Below are 22,731 nucleotides of genomic sequence, written 5' to 3' on the forward strand. Positions count from 1 at the left end.
ATCTATAAGGAGAGGGATATATTTTAAGGGAATTTTAAAATTCTGCCTCCTTTTTAAAACCTTTTACTCTAGTAGCCAAGACAGATTCTTTTCTTGGAGATTATACAAAGAAATAATTGAAAAATTGTTGGAAAAAGCTACTGTTGCTGTGTATAACACAACTCTTTTGTGCTTTTTTTTTTAACCTTGGAGTGTCAAGTCTGAGCAGATACCATTGAAAGCCTCTGAACCACAAGTTTGTAGTTTTTGGATCATAGCAAAGAAAGGTTTGATTCATTTTTAAAATTAGCACCAGGCCTCATTGCTCTGTGCCCTTTGAATGTGTGAAACAAACAACTTGCAAATACAAATTTGCCCAAATGTACATTGCTAAAGTATCAAACCTCCTATTAATTAATCCTTGCTTATAAGTAAGCCAAACTACCCTTTGATGCTTTTTTTTTTTTTTTTTTTTCTCCATGGTAGCATGCTCATGACCTCCACTGGGGGTGTGAGCGAACCTTTTGTTGTTTGTGGTTTTTGTCTGTACTGTTTCTATACAATCAAGGTCCTGTGAAAAGGAGGAAGAGGCAGCAGGAGGTAGAAACAAGCTGGGCTATTTTGGACCAATGTCCCATTAAAATGTTCTCCCTCTCCTTAACTCACTCCAAACTTCTATTCAGGCGTACACTTTGTATCAGTCTTTAACCTGCACTAAAACCTGTAGGACACTGATACTTTGACATTGTTGGGAAAGAATTGAAGAATCAACCAGGGATGGCTAATATTTCTTGCCTTATTTTATTGCAGAACAGCAGGAATTCAAAGTCTTTAAAGCTCTGGTACTTTGACTCTTTTATGCAGCTGAGATGATGAAATAAAAATGTGTTTGGTAAAGGAATTCAAATTAGCACTGGGTCACATAATTCCCCTGTTCTGAATATGGCCAATCAATGGCATCTCTAAGGCATCTAGAGGCAAGAGCTATGCAATTTCTGCTCATGCAGAATAATATTCCTAGTGTGGAAATTTCTGCTAATTAAAGCTCTTGCCAAGTAGAGTCTTTTTTCTTTTTTCTTTTTTTCTTTTCTTCTTCCCTTCTTAAATAGCTTAAGTCAAAGCTTTGCAAGCCAGGACTTGGAGAAAGTCTCCTTATAGTTAGAACAATGCATTCAAGATTTTAAACTGCAGATCTAAGTTTTCTGCTAAAATCATTGTGATATAAATGGTGTTACATACTCTTAATAACAGCTTATATGTGAAAAAGAAACCAAATGTTTTCTTATGGAATTAGTGATATCTTCACAAAGGAGCTATTGTGACCTGTGCTTGTGTTTTGTTGTAGAAAATACACAGGAAATATACAAAAGGGGATATAGAGCACCAGGAGCAGGATCTATTCTTCTTGTTCTGTGGTAAAATAAATCATTAACTCCCTTTAGGATTATATCTATGTATATTAAAATAATTTTGCCTGACTTTTATTTTTAATAATAAAGTCAGTAGCAGGGATAATAAAGCTTAAAACTCCAGGGAAGTTAATGAAACATAAATTATTACTGAATTTGGGCTTCAGCCCAAATTTCTGGTTACTACTTATTGTAGGGCAGCTCATTCATTTTTCACTCAGAAAAATACCTCACTATGTGTAATGCTACACAAATAACTAAGACCAATCCTTAACTATATAACTTATTAGAAGTTAGCTGAGTGAAATGCAGTGGTCTGCAGGTTCTCATAGAATTTGGTCACAGAACTCTACGAAGCCTTTTCACATTCCTCCCAAAATCACATAGTGTGACAAGGATGTTATATGGCCAATGATGTATGGTCAGTAAAATGGGCTTTTGTATTTAGTTCAATTTTCCTAAACAATAGTGAAATTATTTCAATACCCCAGAAAGAACAAAGACATAATGGTGTTTAGGTATTAGAGGAAGCAGAATGCTTAGAGCTGATCCAGAGTTCTGAAGGCTTTTAATGTTGAGAGAAGAGTTTGGTATTTCAGGTAGGGAAAGCTCTGCTTATTGTTGGCAGGGAAAGCTTTTCCTCTTAAGAAGCAGCTGTAATTCTCTCAGTCCATCTCATCAGCTCAAGAACAATCTCTCACCCTGGATTTCCATTCTGGATCCATGATCTCACATATTCCTGTGTGTCACAAGAATAAACTTTCCCCCTGACAGTCTCCCCATCCTTCATCCTTAGACAAACAAAAGTTTGTCTATCTTGCTATGAAACAAAAATTACCTCAATTCTCATCCCACCACACTATCAATGATCATCATCACAGAAACTAAGGAATTAGGATGCATAGATGAAGTGTAATTTGTCCCACCCTACTGTAGATGTCCAAAATTGCTCATGTGCTCTGTGCTCTAGTGGTGTCTGTGGCTTTTCATTGGCTACAAGAAATCTGTATCAACTGGCTAGATATGCAGAGGATGAATTTCACTCCCTGAGAGTGGTTGTGTGAAGTAGAGAGCACCTCCCTATTCCAGTTTCACTGTTCAGCCACAGGATTGGCATTTTGGAAGTCTGGAATTAGTTTCCGTTTCTCTTTACACAATTGGCTTGTACCAAGCATTGGCATATTAATAATTGCTTATCCTCCAGTAAAATGGAGAAATGTTGTATCTATCGCTTTTCTGGTTTTATCCCACTGACAGTTCAGGATCTTTTCTTCCATATTGGAAGACTTTCAGAACATGTATATTTGACAGGTCTCAGGAGTCAAAGATGTGTGTTTCTATCTTGAGGTCTACCACTTATGCTTGTAATGAGGATGCTATGGATTATCAGAAAAGCATTTCCCATTCTGTTGCTACCCAGAAGTCACCAGCTTCTGTAGGAGGATTTTCTCCATGCATAGGTTACCAAGTGCAAAGGTATCAGCTGGTATTTGCAGAAGTAGTAATTCTGTGATCTTACCATGTACTTACCATGTTTTGCTTTGTTGGGGTTTTTTCTTGTTTTGTTTTGTTTTGTTTTTGTTAAAGCAGGAACTTTCAACTTTTCAATGGCCCATGCACCACCATGTAGAGTCACTTAGGAAGAAATTTTTTTCCTATTAAGGGAAGAAATTTTTCCAGAGGAAATTCTAGTGTTAACTCATGTCTGTTGAAAAACTGGTTCATCCAGGTTGGTTATTCTGCCTTGGAGCATATGTGAACTGCAGTAACTCTTGTTACTGTTTGAGATCTCCTTACTGTGAGAGGATGCATCACAAGTGCCTGGCCATTGTGCTGCCCAGCATACCTTACTTCCATGGGAGAGAGAAGCTACAGACCATGCAGGAGAATGAGAGTAGAAGGTAATCAGACCATTCAGATTGTAGCTGGAGCAAAAGTAGACAACTAAGGGAGGAAAAGGGGAGGGGTGATGGTTGTGATGGTTAAATCCATTTCGTGTTCAAAACCAATTTTAAGGAAATTATTCGAGTATCTCTAGGCACTTTAAGTTTCAGCCTGCAACCTCTAAGGCTTTGAATTCACAGTCCTTTTAGCCAGTTTGTTTCCTAGGCAGCAAAGACTCTCACTGAGGTCAGCGTTCAATGCATGTTGAGAGTTCTGCCTGATGCACTCTGGCAGGATCCATATCTGATGAGCCACTCTAAACACTAGTGCTTGTCAAGAGAGCAGTGGGAATGGTCAGACTGCTGTTTACAAGTGGAATGTGAAGGCCGTGGAGAGAGGGTGGGGGGCAGGCAGCAGCAGCTGGGAGCCATCGGTGACCACAGCTGGTTTTGCAAAGATCTTCTTGCGGATTGAGCTGGGATGTTTCCGGGATTGTCGGGTCCGAGTAACGCTGCGGACCAGAGGAGGAGGGGCAGTGCCGATCGCGCGGGGGTTCGCGCACTCGGTGAGCCGGGTGCCGCGGCGGTGCCCCGGACACGGTGACCAGCAGGGGACAGGCGTGTCCCGAAGGCAGTGCCACCTCTGGGACCCTGCCTTGCCCTTGGGCCGACAGCCCCGTGGTCCGGGGGACGTGTTCCCAGCCAACAGCGCCGCCGGGAGGCTTCGGTGTCTCCAGCTCGAGCAGTCCCAACCTTCCCAGCGCCACGACAGCCTTGGCTGAGCTGCTGCCAGCATGCGCTTGCGGGAGAACCTGGCCCAGTCAGTCCTTGGTGCTCATAACCCTCCCCTGAGCTACAGCGGCTGTGTTAAGGATCCATGCTTTCTTAATTGAAAGTAATTGAGAACTCGCAAGAATAATATTTTCACTAACATTTAAGGTTTATGTGTTATTTTTATGTCAAGTTTGTTGGGTTTGGTTGCCTTGCAGCTTTAAATTCAGCTCATTTTTGCTTTGAACCACAGTATGGTTTTTTTTTGCAAGAATAAGTGATTTACATGCTATTTCCATAAGGGCAACCTTGCAATAATGAAGAAAAGCAGCTATGACTGTAGTAAAGCCTGACTCAGATCAGTGATGTTCCTTCCACAGATGTAACTGAATATTGGTTTAGGTTTGGAAAGTATGCAGTACTGTGGGGCAGAAGATGCTGCACATATTTATGTGGAGCTGATCCTGCCCAGAGGTAGTGTGAAGAATGAAATTATCTCCTGGAGAACCCTAGTAACTAAAAATCCTGTAGTTTTAGAAATGGAAGGGATTCTACTAATAAAAAGGAATTTAATACTAAAAATGTCAGATATATTGTGACATTTCCTCCTTGTAAAAACTTACCAAGCATCTGTTTTTGACCCAGATACACTAAATCCATATTGAATTTTAAACTCTTCCTAATCTATATGAGATGCCAAAACATTTCCATGACTGGTTCTACTTGTCTACAAGGTCTTTGTTCACCATCAGACACATGAGAATGTATGCCCTTGCTATCGCAGTTGTGTAGATCTGTGCTGTCATTTTCCCCTCAACCCTCCAGATATTGTGAGATGTAGACTTTTGGACTTTTGGGTGTATTCTTTCCATGGGCAGGTGTTCAGAATGGGAAGATGTCTTCTTCAGAACAGATGACTAGTGATTGAGAGGTTTTAACAGGTGTCCAAGTGTTTTTTTTTGTTTTTTTTTTTTTTTTTTTTTTTTTTTTTTTTTAACCCAAAAAACTTCTGCAGCACGCACATAGTTCCAGGCAAAAGAGTAAACGCTGCACATGTTATTTTGACCATTATTCCAGCAGCCCCCTTGGATTTTTTTTTCATATATCAGACTGTTTTTACAGGAGTACAGGATGCTTTTGTGGTTTTGCTCTAAGTGGCTGTGATGGTTGGAATCAAGGCAAGATGTGAGGTTAAAGGTAGTGTTTTGTGTTAGTTAACTAGCATAGGCAGACTGAAAGGTGATTTTTAAAATTTTTCACCCATATATATGGGTCTAATGAGAGCTATTTTCTCTGTCTGCCTTGCTTCTGATTCCATAAAGCCTCTTCTCTTATTTCTCTTGTAAGCAGTTATCTTCCTCTTCAGGTAATTCAACAATGCAGAATTTATTTCTCCAGATATATCAATTTTTTTTTAATATTTCCTTGATCTACTTGTCTCTCATTTCTTATATTCAGCATTTTTGAGGGGAGAGACCAACACCTCTCACCTTTTTCTGAGAAAATCCCATTCTGTCCTGCAGCCTCCAGAAGAAATGTGTATGGATGGATGAGTGCAGAATACTGCTTCTTGAGGGCTGCACCATTAGCTGTCTCATTTGAATGAGTTATTTAGGTTATCATCCCATATTATATTCAATATGCCTAAAAAACCCAACAACCAACACAGAAAGTATGCCAGAGCTTAAAGTGGGGTTTTTATTCTGATTTTCATAGACAGAATTTGTGGTGGTAAACAGAATTCACACATTGTGTGAAACTGACTCCACAGATCACTGCTGTGTAGTTTGGGTCCATGTGGGTATTTTGTTTGTTGTAAAAGAATGCTAAGGCAATGTTTTCTGTTTTTCTGTTATACTAAGTTGTGGACCAAAATTTAGTGTCACCATATTAACTTTGGAGTTGCACCCAAGATGAGTTTGGCCCTGTCAGCTGTTAAATTCTTGCTATGATTGATCTCAGCTTGCTTAGAAAGGGAGCATGCCAGACTAGCAACCACAGAAATCAGCAGTTGAAACGCACCAAAATTCTCATTCCCTGTAAATTGAAAAATTAAGCTTTGAAATCAGATGCTTTGTTCATCAATCTCACACTAATTTTTCATTAACATTATATAACTGTCAAACTATTAGGAAGATGACAATTAGAACGGTTTGAAGTATCTGAGTGGAGAAAAATAGGAATATCGTTCTAAGTAAGTTATTGTATTAGTTTTTGGCATTTTGTGGCATCTAATATATGATAATCTCAGTTGTAAAATTCATTGCCCTTCACCCCCATTGATCATAGATGTACATAGACATAAATAAAATAAGGCCTATTCTTGACAGATTTCTTATATGAATCTAAATCCATCTATCACAGAATCATAGGATGTTTTGGGTTGAACACACCTTTAAGAACCTATCTGTAGGAAGGAAATAATAAGAACACTTGCCCAGCTCTTCCTCCCAAACTCTATGCAGAGGGATATTTTCCCACAGAAAGAAGAAATACCAGAAATTCCATAAGACTCACTTGGAATTGATTTATAACAAATTAATGAAAAAAGCTTGTAGACAAATATTGGAGCAGAAGAATCATGATACTAACACTAGATTTTTTTTTTCAATACTGAGAGGTATAATTGCATATGACTTCAACAAATTTGTTCTCTGAAAAGTTATTTTTCTAATGTAGCTTTTTAGATTATCAGGATATCAGTGGGAAAAAAGGAACAAACAGATACTTAAAAATCTGCCATCAGTAACTGATGGGTGAGTCAGTACTGGATTAAAAGGACACTGATCTAATGGCATGCTAATTCATTTATTCATCCATAATGGCATTGTACATTCATGCTTTTTTACATGCTAGTGATTTCCATATCAAATATCTATTTCCACTTTGTATACCAGCACCAGTAAATTTCTGTAAGCTAACAGTACTGAATTCCTGGTGGGGATAGGTAGGGCATACTTTATTAACTCATGCTAATATGATATTAGTCATATCAATATGATTTTCAAATAGGCATAACCTCTCAATTCCTAACAAGTATAGGCATATAACCCATTATATGTTTTAAATTTTTTTTAATCTCTAATATTCAAAAATAAGAAATGCAGGAAACAAGTTTGTGGCAGCAACTTTCTGGCCTCAGAGAGCAACACATAACTTTCCCAGGCCTTTCTAGGGAAGGCTGTGAGAAGATCAGAGAAAAGAATGATAAACAATTCTTATCTTCACTTGCTACACCTGTTGTTGTGAACATGTAGAATGTGTTATGGAGATTTGTTTATCAAAGGGTGGTTTCTTAATTAACCAATAGTGATAGTGTTTAGATGAGAGGACCAATTAGGTCCAGGTATATCTATAAAAACAATGGGTTCCTTAATAATAAATAATATAATTTAAAAAATGATCTGCCTTCTGTAAATCATAGAATCAATACTAATAATTACCCGTTCAGCAATGCCCTGCTGCGACACAAGTTATTTTGCTTGAAATTACTACTTTTTAGGGGGCAAAGCTAGGATGAAAATACCTCATGCATTAATAATGTTCAGCATTTTTTGTGGTATTTTGGTCCTATATTCCAAATTTTATTTCATTCATAAGAACATAATGCCTTTGAACATTCATAAATACAATATTTGCAGGAGCAGCATGGTGTAGCTGTGTTGAGTCTGCTCATTTCCTGTCACTGAGAAGGTTTATGGAACCTTTTGCCTGAAAGACCCTGAAGCTCTAGAAGAGATGTGTGGTCTTAGAGGCTGGAGCTTTTCATGGGCATGAAAGATAAACTTCTGTGATTAAGGGTGAGGTAAAATTGAGCCTTCTGTGGAACAGGAGCATGGAATGGATGACCTGGTGTTCTGCCCAGCCCTATTTCTTTTGTATTTAATTTCTGAAAATAGAAAAAATTAGTCTTATCCAGCCTTGGATTTATAAAGCGAAAGGGTGATACATACCAGTCTGGGAAGTGAACCCTCACAAAGCTGTTTGCAGAGAAGTGAATTTATAAAGTAAATTCTCATTTCAGCATTTCTTACTGTAATAAGATGGTAGAAGTAGCAATTATAGACACTTCATGTGTGGTGTGATTTTGCCCAACAGAATCACATCAAGTACTTTGTAAATTCTAGACTTTCAGTAAGATCTATATCTCCCGGTGCAGAGTTATCACCGTTTTACTTTAAGAAAGATGTGAGCAGCTGTGCTGATCAAATAAAATGTTAAATCTGATTTCAGATCTTCATCTGGCTAGATCTTTCATCATGACCTTCTCCAGAAGGATTCTGAAGAACAAATTACTTGCACAAAAAGAAGGGATCTCAAAACTACTAAATTTATTAACAGTTCTGCAGTAAATTAAATACCTTGTTTAAAATATTATATAAGTAATTTCTGATTGTGAGTGACAGTCTTAGGGACCATTTACTCACACCTTCCCATCAGATAGGTATCAGATTTATCTAAGTAGCTCAAAATCAGTTCAATAAAGTATTAGTTGCAGTTGTTGAGCAGCACATCTCCTTCAGGGGATTTCAGGAGATGGAGGTTCCTTCAGTGCATTTTCAAACAGTAGAAGGAACTTTTTGCTTAATGAGGGGCTACTGAAGCCCTCATCGGCTTTTGCTAGATGCATTTTCAAGTTGTGGCACAGTTTCTTTTGTGAAAATAAAAGATCACATGTAGTCACGTACTGGTTTTTCTCTTTGTTTGTTTTATATAGCAGCGTCAAACAAATAAGAATGTTCCATACCCAGAAAAAACACTTTAATTTCTTTATTAATATTTTAAAATATTTTAAAGACAAATGGAAGATATATCTGAACTCTGTTGCTCAGTATGCCATTGTGTGCCATTCTAATACTAAAGTGATACAGCACAACCTGCATTGGTTAGAAAATATATTCTAGACCTTTATTATGAGCATCTTAATGTCTCCCAGAGCCTCCCTAGAGAAACAGATATTAGCTAATAAACTATCAAGATGGGCAAAGGCTGCAATGATGACTGCAACAGGCTTCTGGCTTCACCGAGGTCTAACCTCTGTGGTTTTGCTCAGTGAGAGAGATGTAAAGCAGTGAAGCAATATATTCTGAAATTGGAAAGGGCTGCAGAAGGCAGTAAAAGTTTGTAGTCAAACAAAGCTGAAAGTTTCTACTTTGTGTTTTTGGTGGGTCAAGCTCCTTCCATAGGAGCTGAAAGCAGCCATGGTGCCACAGTGTCCCAGAGCTGGGAGTCAGAGATGTAGTAAAGTGGCTCAGCAGGGTTGCTGTGGAGCAGAGGCAGCTTCCTGCTGCCCTATCTTTAGTCAGGAGTGTCAAGTTTTTATGACCATTGTTACATTTTTATAGTTTAATGGGTTTTACTATTAAAGTATAACAAAGCATGTTAAAAATTTGCCATGGCTCATTTCCACAATCAGTAGCAATTCCTTACTATCTGCAGCATGAGCTCCTAGGAAATATTGAATAACAAAGACTATCTTAATGCGTCTTTCTTATCCACTTTCATCATCTCAGCCTTGTTCTAGTTAAACACAGTTTTGATTTGAGACATGTTTTATTCAGCTTCAAAGCTCTCAGCACAGTGGCTGGACTGGAATTGACACCTATGGATTGACTTCTCCAGGAAAAGAAGTCATATAAATACTGCAGATGAGAGATGTGGTTAGATCAGATCTGAGAGATCTGATATTAGAAAATGTGTTTTGAATGACACTGTCATAGAAATTAAGGAGCACTGGATTAAAGAGTAGGGTGAAGTGTTTCAGTAAAGAAGCAATAAAGAAAAGAATGCAGTAAAAAAAACAACTATGACTAGTTGCCGACACTGAAAGTTTGACAGAATGAAGAATGGTATATTAGTTTTAAAAGGCAGTGCTGGCATATTCAGGTATAAGAACACGAAGGTAGATCCAGGCTGCAGTGCAAAGGAAGTTTAATGTGGCAGCAGAATTTGCTCTGTCTTCAGGCCATGAGATCTATAAATCACTAAATCACCAACTTTTGTTAGATGGAGATGGGCAGTACTCCCAGGGATGGCAGTGTTGCAGAGGACATGGTACTGCACTAACCACAGCTGACAGGGACTTCAACAATGAAACTAGACTGGGAAACAAGTACTTCAAGGACAGTGGGAAATACTGTGAAGAATATGGAAAGCAGTTCCTTAGGGTAGATGAGGGGCAGCACTGACTTTCATGTTTGTGGATGTACGATAGAGTGTTCTGTAAGGATGTTTGTTTGATTCCCTTTCTGCATGAAAAAAGCTCCCAAGTATGGTAATTCAGTTAAAATCTCAAGAAGGAATTTTAAATGCCTTTTATTTCTATTAAACTAAAATCTGTAAGGCAACTTAAATTTAGTGGAGCATCTATGTACTTGTATTGTTTTTTAAATGGTATTTAGATAACTTAAGATGCAGATGTTTCTGTACCTAATGGCATTTTCAGGAGAAGGTGGTATCTATATTAGGATTTTTAGAAAATCTTACTAGGCACTAATCAAAATTGTTTCATGCCTAAATATGATATAACTGAGTTCCTTGTGAGCTTTAGGATCAAAGAGTTTTGGAAAAGGGAAGTATTTTATTATTATTCACTGCCTTCACTTAATTTGCTCATATGTTTTATAAGTTCTTGAAAGCCACTTCAGGGTTATGGCAACATGACCCTGATCTGGAATACATCCTCTGATGATGATGCATTCAGAAGGGATGTATTTACCACAAGGCATTCCAATGCTTGTCGGTGGTCCCTTGTCCCCAAAGATGTTTTGCTACTACATTCACCGTCCTGCTAACAGTCTGCATTTAATATCACTCACACTCATGATTCAGAGAACACTAGTTCATCATGGGGTTTTTTATCATTGACAAAGAAACTCCACTCATTCTTTTCTCTTTAGTCCCAGAGAAGAAATAAGGATTCTAGAGAACTATTCTGAAGGGAGCGGTAAGTTCAGTGTTCTGCTTCATTACCCAAAGTTCCGGGAACTCTTACAGCAGAAAATTCTTATAATAAATATCACTGAAAATATATTGAGATGACTGTTAAATAATCCCTGCTTTATTGTAGTGAAAAGTGGTTCAACAGTACAATGAGCATAGAAAATGTTTATAGTGACAGGGCATGTGGCCTTTTTAAGGTTCTAGAATGGTAGTTGACCTATAAGGAGAAGGCATGTAATCACAAGTGACAATGAGGCCAGCTGGAAGATTTTAAAAGCTTCCACCATAAGAAGAAAGGAGAAGGACCAATTATGCAGCAGGTTTCTCAAAGGAAGGTGTCCCTGCTTGATGAGAAGGAGGAGAAAGAAACTTATTCTTTTATTTCAGAGCAAAGAAAAATAGCAGCTGGGGTAAGGGGAGGTAGGAAGAAGTGTGGTAGAGAATGCCATGGAATTGAATGAAGAAAGGAATGATACAACATGATATTGATGCAATGCAGAGAGAGAAGCTGCTTAGAATGAATATAATAATTTCCTTTATCTGTAGGGGTGGGAAAAGTGTTTATTCTATGATGTCAGAAGTGAAGTGGAAGTAATGTTATGGTACTGATTTTACAGACCTGTTGAAACTGGTCATATTAGTTGAGAATGAATAGCTTGGAAGGGTTGTCTGCTAACAGTGGCATTTGTGTTGAGCCTCCAACTCTCCTTCAAAAGATTTCAAAGTCTCATTAAAATACCTGAATTATTTGAGTGAAGAGACTTGAAGTTCCATTGAGATCTAGTTCTCCAAGTTTCTTTCCAACTTTTACACCATATATTGTTTTCAACTTGTCCATCAGAATCTGCATGGAAGCCTCAGTTAGATCTGGGTAGAGTTTTGTGCTGAGCTGAATTAATCTAATGCTTCTGCTTATTTTCAGCATGAAAAGTTTTCATCTTTTCCTTTCCTATAACTGGCATAGAATTTTCCATGAAATATAATTTATGCCAATACAATTTACTCTTATGCCAAGTAAATTGGTGCAGTTTACTTCATGTGCTTAACAACAAAGGATTAATGTGAGTAAGCATTCATTCCTTTTACTGTTATTGTTACACTGTGCATGTCAAGGAATTATTTTAGTCAGACTGATTTCTGTGGAATCTGGATGTGACTGTTGGTGACCCCCACAGATTAAAGCTACAGTTAACTGGAAAGATGAGGCATCTGGCTTTTACATGTCCAGCATTATGTGAAATGGATTCCCAGATAACTAAGTTCAATGACTGTAACTGGATTCTGTGAATATCCCTAAGAATGGGAAATTACAGCTGCCTAAGCTTAATTAGTTTAGTGCTAGTGACCATTCCACCTCACTATTCACTGGCTGCACAGCAGCGCTGAAAGTGAAATTGAAGCTGAACATGATGAAACTGTCATGCCAACAGTGTCAGTACCATCACTGTGTCAGGTATTGCCATCTTCCCATGACATGTCATACATACCGTGATGGATGTGTGTTACATCCGTCAGCTGCCTCCACTATCCCATGGCAGGCAGCTTGCACATCCATAGAGCTTACAGCTTGTGCACTCCATTAACACACCAACACTGAATTGCTGTGTTAGCACACAGTAACACAGAATTACTGAGCGTATTTCATTCACTTGTAAAGCAAAACAGTGAATTGTTCCCATTGACTATTTCCACCCCTCAGATAGGAAGTACTTTTTGTGCTGTCTTCATATGTACAAAGTGATTTTCTGTATCAAAAACTGATTCATTACAAAAAATACTCTGGTGCACATATACAAACATACTTTCATATCTGTATCATGTATTTTGCATAGAAGTATTTGTTAAAAAAATGTTCTCTGTATGTCTTTCTTTTCATATTCACTTTAAAATGAAATGGAAAAAGCTGCCTTTGTAAGGAATTTTTATTGGCGAAGCATATCATTTATTTTGGCTCCATAAATCAACATGCAGTCATGTTGCAAAATATGGGTAGCCCATTTAGAAATATTCCTTCAGGAGGTATAGAGGTACAGTATATTATACCTGCTGTTTCAAATAAATAGCATTCTCAATTCCTGTTCATCTGTATATAATATATTTTATTGCAATGTGGTGCTTTCCATCAAGTTAGTTAATTTTGTTTCTGCAATTCAAGATGTAATTGATCACTACCCTGGGTGTACTTGCCCCTGGGACAAAGTATCTTTTTATTCAGTGTGTTGTTTCAACTTTTTACCATTCTTCTAAAAATATTCTACATGAAATATTGTACCCAGTGCAATAAGTTTTATAGATTTCTCTACATTATTTTTCTATCTTCAGCATATGTATGTAGTCTGTAATATATAGTACATGTCCTTCTGTTCTCTACCTACACTTTGCTCTGAAAAAAGATGCATTTCAACATAATTTGCATGAAGTTTGTGGATGATTTCAGTTAGCTTAGATCACAAGGCACATTGCCTAATTTTGTGTTTCGTGTCTTGTTTTCATAGAGCTGCTCAAATAGAGAGTAATGCAAAGCTGGGTTTCTAATTTCAAGATGTAATTAATTTTATTTATAAAATTTTTCTTTTTGATTTTTAAACTATTGTAAATATTTTATTCATTTGCAAGTTTATACCGAAAACTCAGTATGTGGCATTAGGGGCTATGCCTATAAAACACCAGGTGATATGCTCTGAAGATCTGAATGAGAGCAATTTATGTGGTTAGTGTTCTGTGGACTTAAAATTCTAGCTTTATCCATCTAAAACAGGTTTTCTAAGAAGTTCCATTGAAATTTTAAATGGGCATGAAAAAAAATAGAACAATGATGGGTTTTGTTACTTTTGAATTCCTATTTGGCCAACTGGTTGAAGTAAAATAACTGAAAAAAATATACAGATATATATTAAAATTTCCCTGCACAATGTATTTAAATTTGGAAATAATCCAAATTTGTACTGTTGTACCAAACTGAAGACAAGGGCTTTTTCTTTATATAGAAAATTAAGAAATATTTTAATATTGAGATCATAAATTACTTCAGAAATATGAGTTACCTATTCTTTCTAATGCATTTATGCATCACTATTACAGCCAACAGATAATTTTGAAAATTCCAGAAATATTGTTTAGGTATTAAAATTTAGACTTCATTGAGGCATAATCCATGTAGTTTTGTGTTTGCCTTTTGTTAGGATTTTTATGAGTTGTGCAAAAGAATATTCATAAATCAAGAAGCTAGTTGCAAATAGTTACATAATGTGCAATCAGCTTTGAATTTTAAATGGATAGCATTTATGATTGGGGTGATCAGTCATATTTCTGATTCCTGAAATCTGTGTTTTTAAGCAACTGGGACATAATTAGTGCATCATGAACTGCAATAACAGATCTTCAGTAAAAAAAAATCTATTGTTAATAGTAATGAAAAAAGCATTATATTACATTCTGAACAATTATATTTCCTGTATACTTTCAAGGCTAAGGAAAAATGCCTATGTAGTAGAAAAACTTGTATGCTTTAATAGTAGTATATGAGCAGTAAGGGTTTCTAAAAAATGTTCCAGAGTAAACATAAGTGATTTCCCTTTTGAAAAACCCTAGCAGAATAGCCTGAATGTTTCTTTAAATGTTACTTGTGCAGCTTAGCCAGTAACACTTTCTCCATTGAACCATGTACATAGCACTGGAACTTTCTTGCCAGTGTAATTTTACTGTCTGGCTATAAATTGTCTTGTGCTTTAATGCATTACATACATCCACATTTCTTCTCTGAGACCGATGAGTGGAAGAATCTGGAAAAGACTTGTTGTTATCAGGTGACTACAAGTGAGTACTCAGAGCACTAAGCTCTTGGTCTGGCGTACTCAAAACCAACGTTGATTTGTTATGTTCCTCTTTCAAATAGTACTGAACTCTCAAACTAACCCATGGAAGGATATTCATTAAAGAAATATCACAGCACTTACCCAGTACTTTAAGGCTCTTTGGGACTATTTTAATTTATTCTCAACAAATAGGGAATTAACTATGTGCTTGCAGTCCTTGACAGCATTGGAGGTCATTACTCAGATCACTCAGCTGAGTGTTTGTGGTGAGCTGGGGACTGTAATTGTGTTTCTTACTTTGGCCTTTGATTTTGCTTTCATAGGTAAGATTCATGGGCTACTCTGCTCTTACCTATTGTGGTTTCCTGTCTTTTCATTATGTTTGCAAGGTGAAACTGTAGTAGACTCTTCAGGATATGTTCCTGGCTATTCTGGCTGTGAATTCCTTTTTTTTTTTTTTTTTTTTCCTCATCAGGTGGTTCACAGTGTGCATCCATAATCCTTACTTGTTGATGGATGTCAGCATTTACTAGCAGCACATATATTATATAATTTTCATTATTCAAGGAAAATGTGTTGCCAGCAAGAATTAAAGAATTTAAGGTTTGGAAAATAATACTTAATTTTGTAACAAAATATTTCAGGAATATATCTTGATGTTATGTGTCCTCTCTTACTTCAAAAAAATTCATTATTGTTTGAATATACCATCATTTAGCTTTCACATACTTCTTTGAGTAATTATTCTTCTGAGATTCTAAAAACCAGAAATTCTGTCTGTCTTTCAGATGCTACAGCAATCTTCAACTGTTTATAATATGAATGGTAGAAATCTGCTTTTATGCTCAATACAGTTGTGTATTGTTTTCACCATCAAACATTGCACATTGTAAGCATGTTTTGCACATTAACAATGAAGGTAGTAGTTATATGTGTTGGAAATTTTTTAAATATTTGGGGGAAAAGAGATTAATAGATATTGTGGGCATGTAACTGAAGAATGCCAAATGCAGAAGGAACTTGCATTTACAGTTCTGGTGTTGACACTGACATTTCTCTTTGTAAAGAGATGTAAAACTTATGAAAACTTGAAATGGCTGGAGAATGAGTATGAAATCAGCGTAAAGAATTAGTCAAGGTGCCTGACAGACTGCAAAGGGAAGTCTGGAAGGATAAGGTACTGGGTCAAGGATTCAGAGTACCTTCATTTTGTAATCATCTTCCTCTTTTTTTGGCAACACATTTTGGATAATTTGTATACATTTGCTATGCAGTCTTCCTAGAGCAGGTCCGCTTTGAGCATTGAATTTGAACACTATAGATATGATTTTTGATTATCTCAGCAGATATTTTATACAGGCTAGAATTCAGGATGAGCAGGCAAACTGAATTATAGTATTTTTACATATCTGCTCTTTGACTTGCTACTTTGATAATACTTTTGAAATTATTTTTCTGCATGTACTAAGGACAGAGGTATCTGTTCACACTGTGAAATTCAGGTGTACACAGACTGAACAAACGGGCACATTGAAGGAAGGATATGCCCAGAGGCCCAGATGTAGTCAAAATCAGGAGGGCATAGGGCTGTGCATGCACATCCACATCAGAAGCAAATTCACATACACAAAATGGGAGCCACATGACCATGAGCAATATCGCATGAATACACACATAGATACCTACACACCACGGTTCCCTTCACAGCTGTATAAAATGACAGAAAGGCCTGGAGCTCTGCAAACAGCATTGAAAGACATCCACACAGCCATGACTCTCTCAGGCTGGAAAAAAGAGAATACTGAAAAATACTGTCTGGGAGAACAAAACAGGAGAGTCAACCCATCAAATGTCTGGAACTAAAATAATGCCAGAGAGTATACCCCAGCCAAAATCGCTGCCAGCAACTAAGTTAGTCACACAGCAAGAGCAGTCATCCACACATACATATGCTGCAAGAAAAATATCCACCACCTGCCAGCTGGCTACTAACAACCATGACGTGTGTGTGTGTGTGGCCAGTGTGTTGGCACCAGTGTTGGAAGAGGAAGAGGAGTGGAAAGAAAGGAAACAGCAATAGGAAATCAGAAACAACAGAGGTAAAATGGAATCAGTGCTCCCAGTCAAAACATTTGTTTAATAGAAACAGAAGTCTGGAATGTGTGCTATTTATGTTTTACACAGTGAAAGGTCCTGGTCATGTGTGAAACTTCAACCTTCTTGAGTAGCAGGAGGTCCTGTATGTATGAAGCCCATTGCTTCACTTAGCACATTGCACATTGCACACATCAGATGTCTTGAAAATGCCAAACAATGAAACAGGTGGCTAATTGGCTTCCATCTTTTCAGTTCCTACAATAGGAAGAAATTTGGTCAAGTGGTGAGAAGAGGATGCTCAGTCAGGCCTCCTGGATGGTGTTCTAGACTTTCTCTGAAGTGTTGTGTGATCTTGGTGACTCATTTATGGCTTTTTGTGTATAAGTCTGCTATGTATAAAATAGGGATAACAATGCCTATTTACCTCTTAAGGGTTCAGGAAGATCAGAAGAATGGACATAAAACTCCTTAAGATTCAAGAAAGTAGAGGAAAACAGAGTAGCAAATGAAATTCCTGAAATCTGTCTGTGAGTTAGACACAGTGCTGCAAGGCAGATTTGTGTGAAAACAGCATTTCATGGGAGTCAAATTCCATTTTCATGTTGGTTCCATATCTCCGGTGCTTTGTTACTGTAGGTTTCAGAACAATACTTTTTCCCCCCAGTTTCACACTATTACTGTGTGCCATCTCCACACCTAAACTTTACTTTGAAAAAACTGAATTTGATCTTTTTTATTTTGGTGTTTTCATAATTGCTCTGAACAGCTTGTAGTCAATTCAAGATCTAAGCACACATATAATTTTCTCTTGAAATAAATAAATTTTGTTTCCAAGACATTAATATATTTTTAACAAAATACATTAATGTATTTTTAACAAAAAAATATTTCACCAAGAAGTTACAGACCAGTAGTATATTATACAGCAGTTTTTTACCATGGGAATTCACCTCATGGGCTAAATTTAGAGCTGCTCAGAATTTTTCCATGAGGTATTTTGTCATCCATCAGTGTCGTTCCAGAAAACTAATACATGAAGGTTGTTGTTTTGACAATATGCATTTAAGAACATAAAGAGGATGAAGCACTTTAGTGGAAATCAGTGTTGCTTGGAAAAACTGAATTTTGTATTGAGATGTATTTTTTCTTGAGTTCTTTCTTATCAAATGATATTTCATCATAGCACATCATAGCCCACTTGGAAACTACATGGGGAATGATTCTTCTGAGAAGATGCTTTTCTGGCTGAATGATGGCAAGTGTGCATCTTTTTTGAGCCCACCAAACAGGAGAAGTCCAATTCAGAAGCCATATGCTGGTGCTGAAAAGCAAGACATATTAGCTCAGGCTCAATGCCATGTTCATATGGTTACATGGCTTCTGGAGAGCTGGCTGCTGTCTGGCTTGTGTGAAGTGTGGTAGAGTAAAAATCTCAACTGCCTGCATCTGTTTGTGTGGACATACCCAACATCTGGTTAGAGAAGGAAGCTAATTCCCTGCTTAGCAAACTTGCTTTGTCATTCTTCAGCTTCACTTCTTACTTCTGTATTAGCAGGTGATCTTCATTGTTGCAGAGTTCCTCTCATGCCTGTTATTAATGTACCCTGAAAATTTTATTTAGAAATAAAGATGGTAGAGCTGCTCAAGGTCCCTTCATTAAATTCTTATAATAAAAACCAACTTTACATCCAGTTGAGAATATTCATTAAAAAAATGCTGGTCTGATTAGAAAAGAATTTAAGTGAAGAGTCATAAACCAAAAATTGTTAAAAACCCCAAAATAGTTCAGGAGGAATGTCTCTTTCCTGGAAAACTTTGATGTCCAATTTAGTTTTATGGGTGTTCATATATTTATAAATATATGTATTTTTCTCATTGGATTTTCAGTGAAGTAAGTAAAATAGCCAAAGGGGGAAAGAAACCTTTAAATTGTTGCTGGTCAAAACCTGATCACTGAAAAATCTACATTAGACAGAAGATGCTTGGAGAAGTTGCAGATTACTATGTACTTACAATTTTTTCCTCTCACTCAGTTTATAATATTTGATTTCAGTTAGGGAGAATGTGTTAAGATGAGATGAAGTTCAAGAATGTAAATTGTTTTAAGTCAAGAGCATCTGCAGGACTCTTAAGGTGTTTGAGCCTGGAAGAAAATACTGGTTAAAGCTGAGATCTAGGTATGCTGTATCAATGATTTGCTTTTGTTCTTAGGTTAGAAACTTCTCAGTATATTCATCAGTTTTCCAAGCAAGCCAAGTAGGATGATCTCCGAACTTTATCATCTTGTTTAATGTCCTGAACCCACAGTCATGGTTTGTCCCTCTGAAGTCACAACATTTTCTTGTGGATAAAGGAGCCTACCACAAAGACCTATTTTTCAGGAGGAGATTTCAGACTCCCTCTGAACATAACATTCTTTTCTGAAGTTAAAGTCCAGGTGAAAGGAAAGTGGTGCTGGAAATGCAGTGTACAGGAATGAGGGTGTGTCACTTGTGGCTGGTGGAGGCTGTAGCACATTACAAAGCTGTACTGCTGAGGAGCTAAAGGTAAAGCTTGAAGCATATTTCCCAGAGGCTCCAGGTCCCTGAAGTTGCCTTGCCAGATGGGGAAAGCAGTTCCAATCAGTCATCAAAGCTACTTCCTGTAGAAAATGCCGGAAATACTTGTGGAGTGCTGAGTGGAGCTGGCAGACAGCAAGAGAGTTGCCAGTTCCACTTTGGAAGTAAACATCGGGCTCAGTTCTGCTTCTGACTTTCTGACAAAGCTCCTTCCCAGCTGGAGACCTCGCCCATCAATCATCTTGGCCTGAGTGTACATGATGACATTTTAAAAGGCTGGTTCAGTGCCTCATATATTTCAGAATGGGCATGGGCAGTTGGTTGGCAAGACAGGAGGCAGAAACAAGAAATACGGAACTTAGCACAGGTGAGTCCCTGAGGTCCTTACACACTGTTACTGTACAAATAAGAGCTGTCTTAATACCAGCACAGTCAATTCAGCAGTACATGTGTGGGATTTTCTACCAAGTTAGCAACAATGAGATATGTGTATCATTTGTCTCTGCAAGGTAGATTTCAGTTGAGCATGTATATGCCATGCTCTCCTTATAAGCCAGACAATGTCTTCATGTTGATGTCGATACTGTCTCTATGATATGAGAAATTGATGTTTGGGTGATAAAGTCTGATAGCATGCTAAGTCAAGGAAGAAAGCCTGCCCTGAGGTTCTTATTTCAGTCCATTCTACCAACAAATCTAAGCTCTGGGAAACAGATGTATATTCAAAGTGTGCAGTTCCAGTTTCCTATGTCCTTTCTCACAAGTGAATAGGAGATACAGAACATTATGATTGTCTCGGTGAAGTTCAGCAGTTGTTAAAAAGTCTGAGGCACTGAGTCTGTGTAAGCTGGTGAACCAAGTAAAGCTGAAGTGATTATTTCTATTCCTTGAGCTAATAGGAAAAATTTACAGGATTCAGTTTAATTGAGAGCAGATGCTTATTCTTCACACTTTTGAAAAACACATTACAGTAAGACAGGAGTGAATGCAGTTTCAGGGGAAGTGCTGGTGAGTCCCTTCCTTGTTCATGGTGTGCTGCATGCTTACCAGAACATGCAGTCTGCATGCAGTCCAGATAAGGATGTAAGACAAGGATGTAAGACATATTGTTTTAAGTTCCGTCATATACTCAGTGTGTAACTTTAGGGATGTAATTTAACCTCTTCATCCTTCTGTTCTCTTGGCATTGAGTCTTTTCTTATCTCATTGAGATTCTAAACTCTGGAGAGGGGCAATAGTTTCTATTTAGCACCAAATACGCCATGAGTTTCTGGGTGCCAGAGTAATAAAATTGTAATCTGTTCTTCTGAACAGCTTGTAGATGGAGGACATTGTTTCATTTTATGCTCTAACCTAAGTAATCACTTTCTCTCTGCAGGAGCTTTATTCTTCAATTGGCTATAGAGAGCCGGAGAATATGAGTCAACTAATTTAATCTGAAGTTTCACATTGTTCATACCTCCTGTAGTTCTTATGAATTCTGAAAAGTTAGTTGTACTCTGTATTCTACTCAGTGTTGCAAATACTTGCATCTCCACCTATGTTTATTTTTGCTTACATGTTCATTTCACTTATCAGTGACCACCCATCTCTGAATTTCCGAGGTGAATGAGTGAATTGAATCTTGATATAGTCTTTCCAACACAGGACCACCCACTTATCCTGGGTCCTTTAAAACAAACAGGCAAAACATCTAACTTCTTTGTTCACCCTCAACTTTGCTGATATTATTTTACAAGCATAATCTTGTTTAATACCTGATAATTATTGGTAATAGCCTTTTTAGTTTCTGCAGCTGTCAAAACCACACATCTCTAGCAAAAGCATAAAGAATATTAGGTATCCAGGCAGTAGGCTACATTATCCCTCCAGTTTGTCTCAGCTAAGAAAAATATCTCCATAATGTAACTGACATAATTTTGGTTCTTGTTGCTGATGAAATTCATGTGGGCTGGTTGGTTTTTTTTTTTTTTTTTTTTAATGATCTCAGTCCTTTAAGTATCTAACAAAGGCATCAAGGCAGGCAGCTTCATAAAGGAAAAGGACACTTCTCTGCTTTATGCCTTTTCTTTTAAAGAGGATCCAAGGAGGGCAGAAGAGGCTATACAGCAGTCTCCACTAGAAACATGACACATAGTCTTTAGTTTACTGTCCTGTTTGTCACATGCCACTACTCAGAATGTGGGATGTTATAAAGAGCTTGGAAACAAGTTGGAAAACCCTACAGCTATTGTACCATTTTAAATCTCTGCCCCCACAGCTGGACCCCAGATCATAATAGAACAAAAGACCTTTCCACATATTCATTATGTGTCTGCAACACAACTATGTTCTTGTTAATGAATTTAGAAGTGGCATTGTCCGCTGCTTTGTGCATTAGTGTGGAGATTCAGGGGGCTGGCATGGATGTTAGTCTCAGTTCTGTGGCTGGTGTATGGTATAACTTTAGCTATGTTATTTAGCCTCCAGATGCTGGACCTTAGCAGAGGATAGCATAACAAGAAAGCCTGGATAAAGTCAGCATCTCTAAGATTTTAGGCTATCTGTCAAACATAATTCTACGATGCTGGAAAATAGAGGAATAATTTAAAAAACTTAACAGCAAAGCAGTGATGACTCACCTATCATGAGACAAATTCATGTCAGCCAGGAAAACACAATTTGTATGAAAACAGGTCTGTGTTTGTCCATGTTGATGGATAGATCCATTTTAGATACATTGTGTATAGACATGAAGCATGTTTAACAAAGCTAATTGGAACTGGGCTTTTTAGTGTTAGTGAAGCCAAAACTAAAGAAAAGTGATTCAACATGGGATGTTAAACACAATTCCATATCAGGTGTTTTCTAATTACCTTGGCTGATTACTATTATGGATGTATTTCCTTTCCATGATAGAAGTTTATTAAAACTGGATTTTCTGTGAACAATTTTAAAGATAGAGTAGAGAGACCACATAATGGCAAACCAAGTAGGCACCAGAAAGACTGAGAACCATTGTGTTTTTTTATTCAGTGTTGTAAGACATATAAAAGAAAGAGATTTTCTGTGACCAAAAACCACAGAACGTCTCTAGGTGATTCTGTTTTGTTTGCTTCAAGAAGAGTGGAGGTGGCACATGGTATTCTGTTGTGTAGCCCCTTGCTCTTGGATCAGGATTGGATGTTACAGGCAAAGGAATACTGAGTTGGGGTTTCAATAACAGTGTTTAGCTGCGTGGCTCTTAACTTAGCTCTGATTTAGGCATCCTGTTTCCATTTTGCTTGGACATTTCTTG

General features: G+C 37.4%; 1 long non-coding RNA gene across 1 annotated transcript in view; it reads left to right on the forward strand.

Annotated features, from left to right (window-relative positions):
- Positions 1-22,731, forward strand: part of LOC137478052 (uncharacterized) — a 115,127-nt gene that overhangs the window by 1,140 nt on the left and 91,256 nt on the right. The gene's annotated exons all lie outside the window — the stretch shown is intronic.

Source organism: Anomalospiza imberbis, chromosome 8 (assembly GCF_031753505.1).
Source record: "Anomalospiza imberbis isolate Cuckoo-Finch-1a 21T00152 chromosome 8, ASM3175350v1, whole genome shotgun sequence".
NCBI lineage: Eukaryota > Metazoa > Chordata > Aves > Passeriformes > Viduidae > Anomalospiza > Anomalospiza imberbis.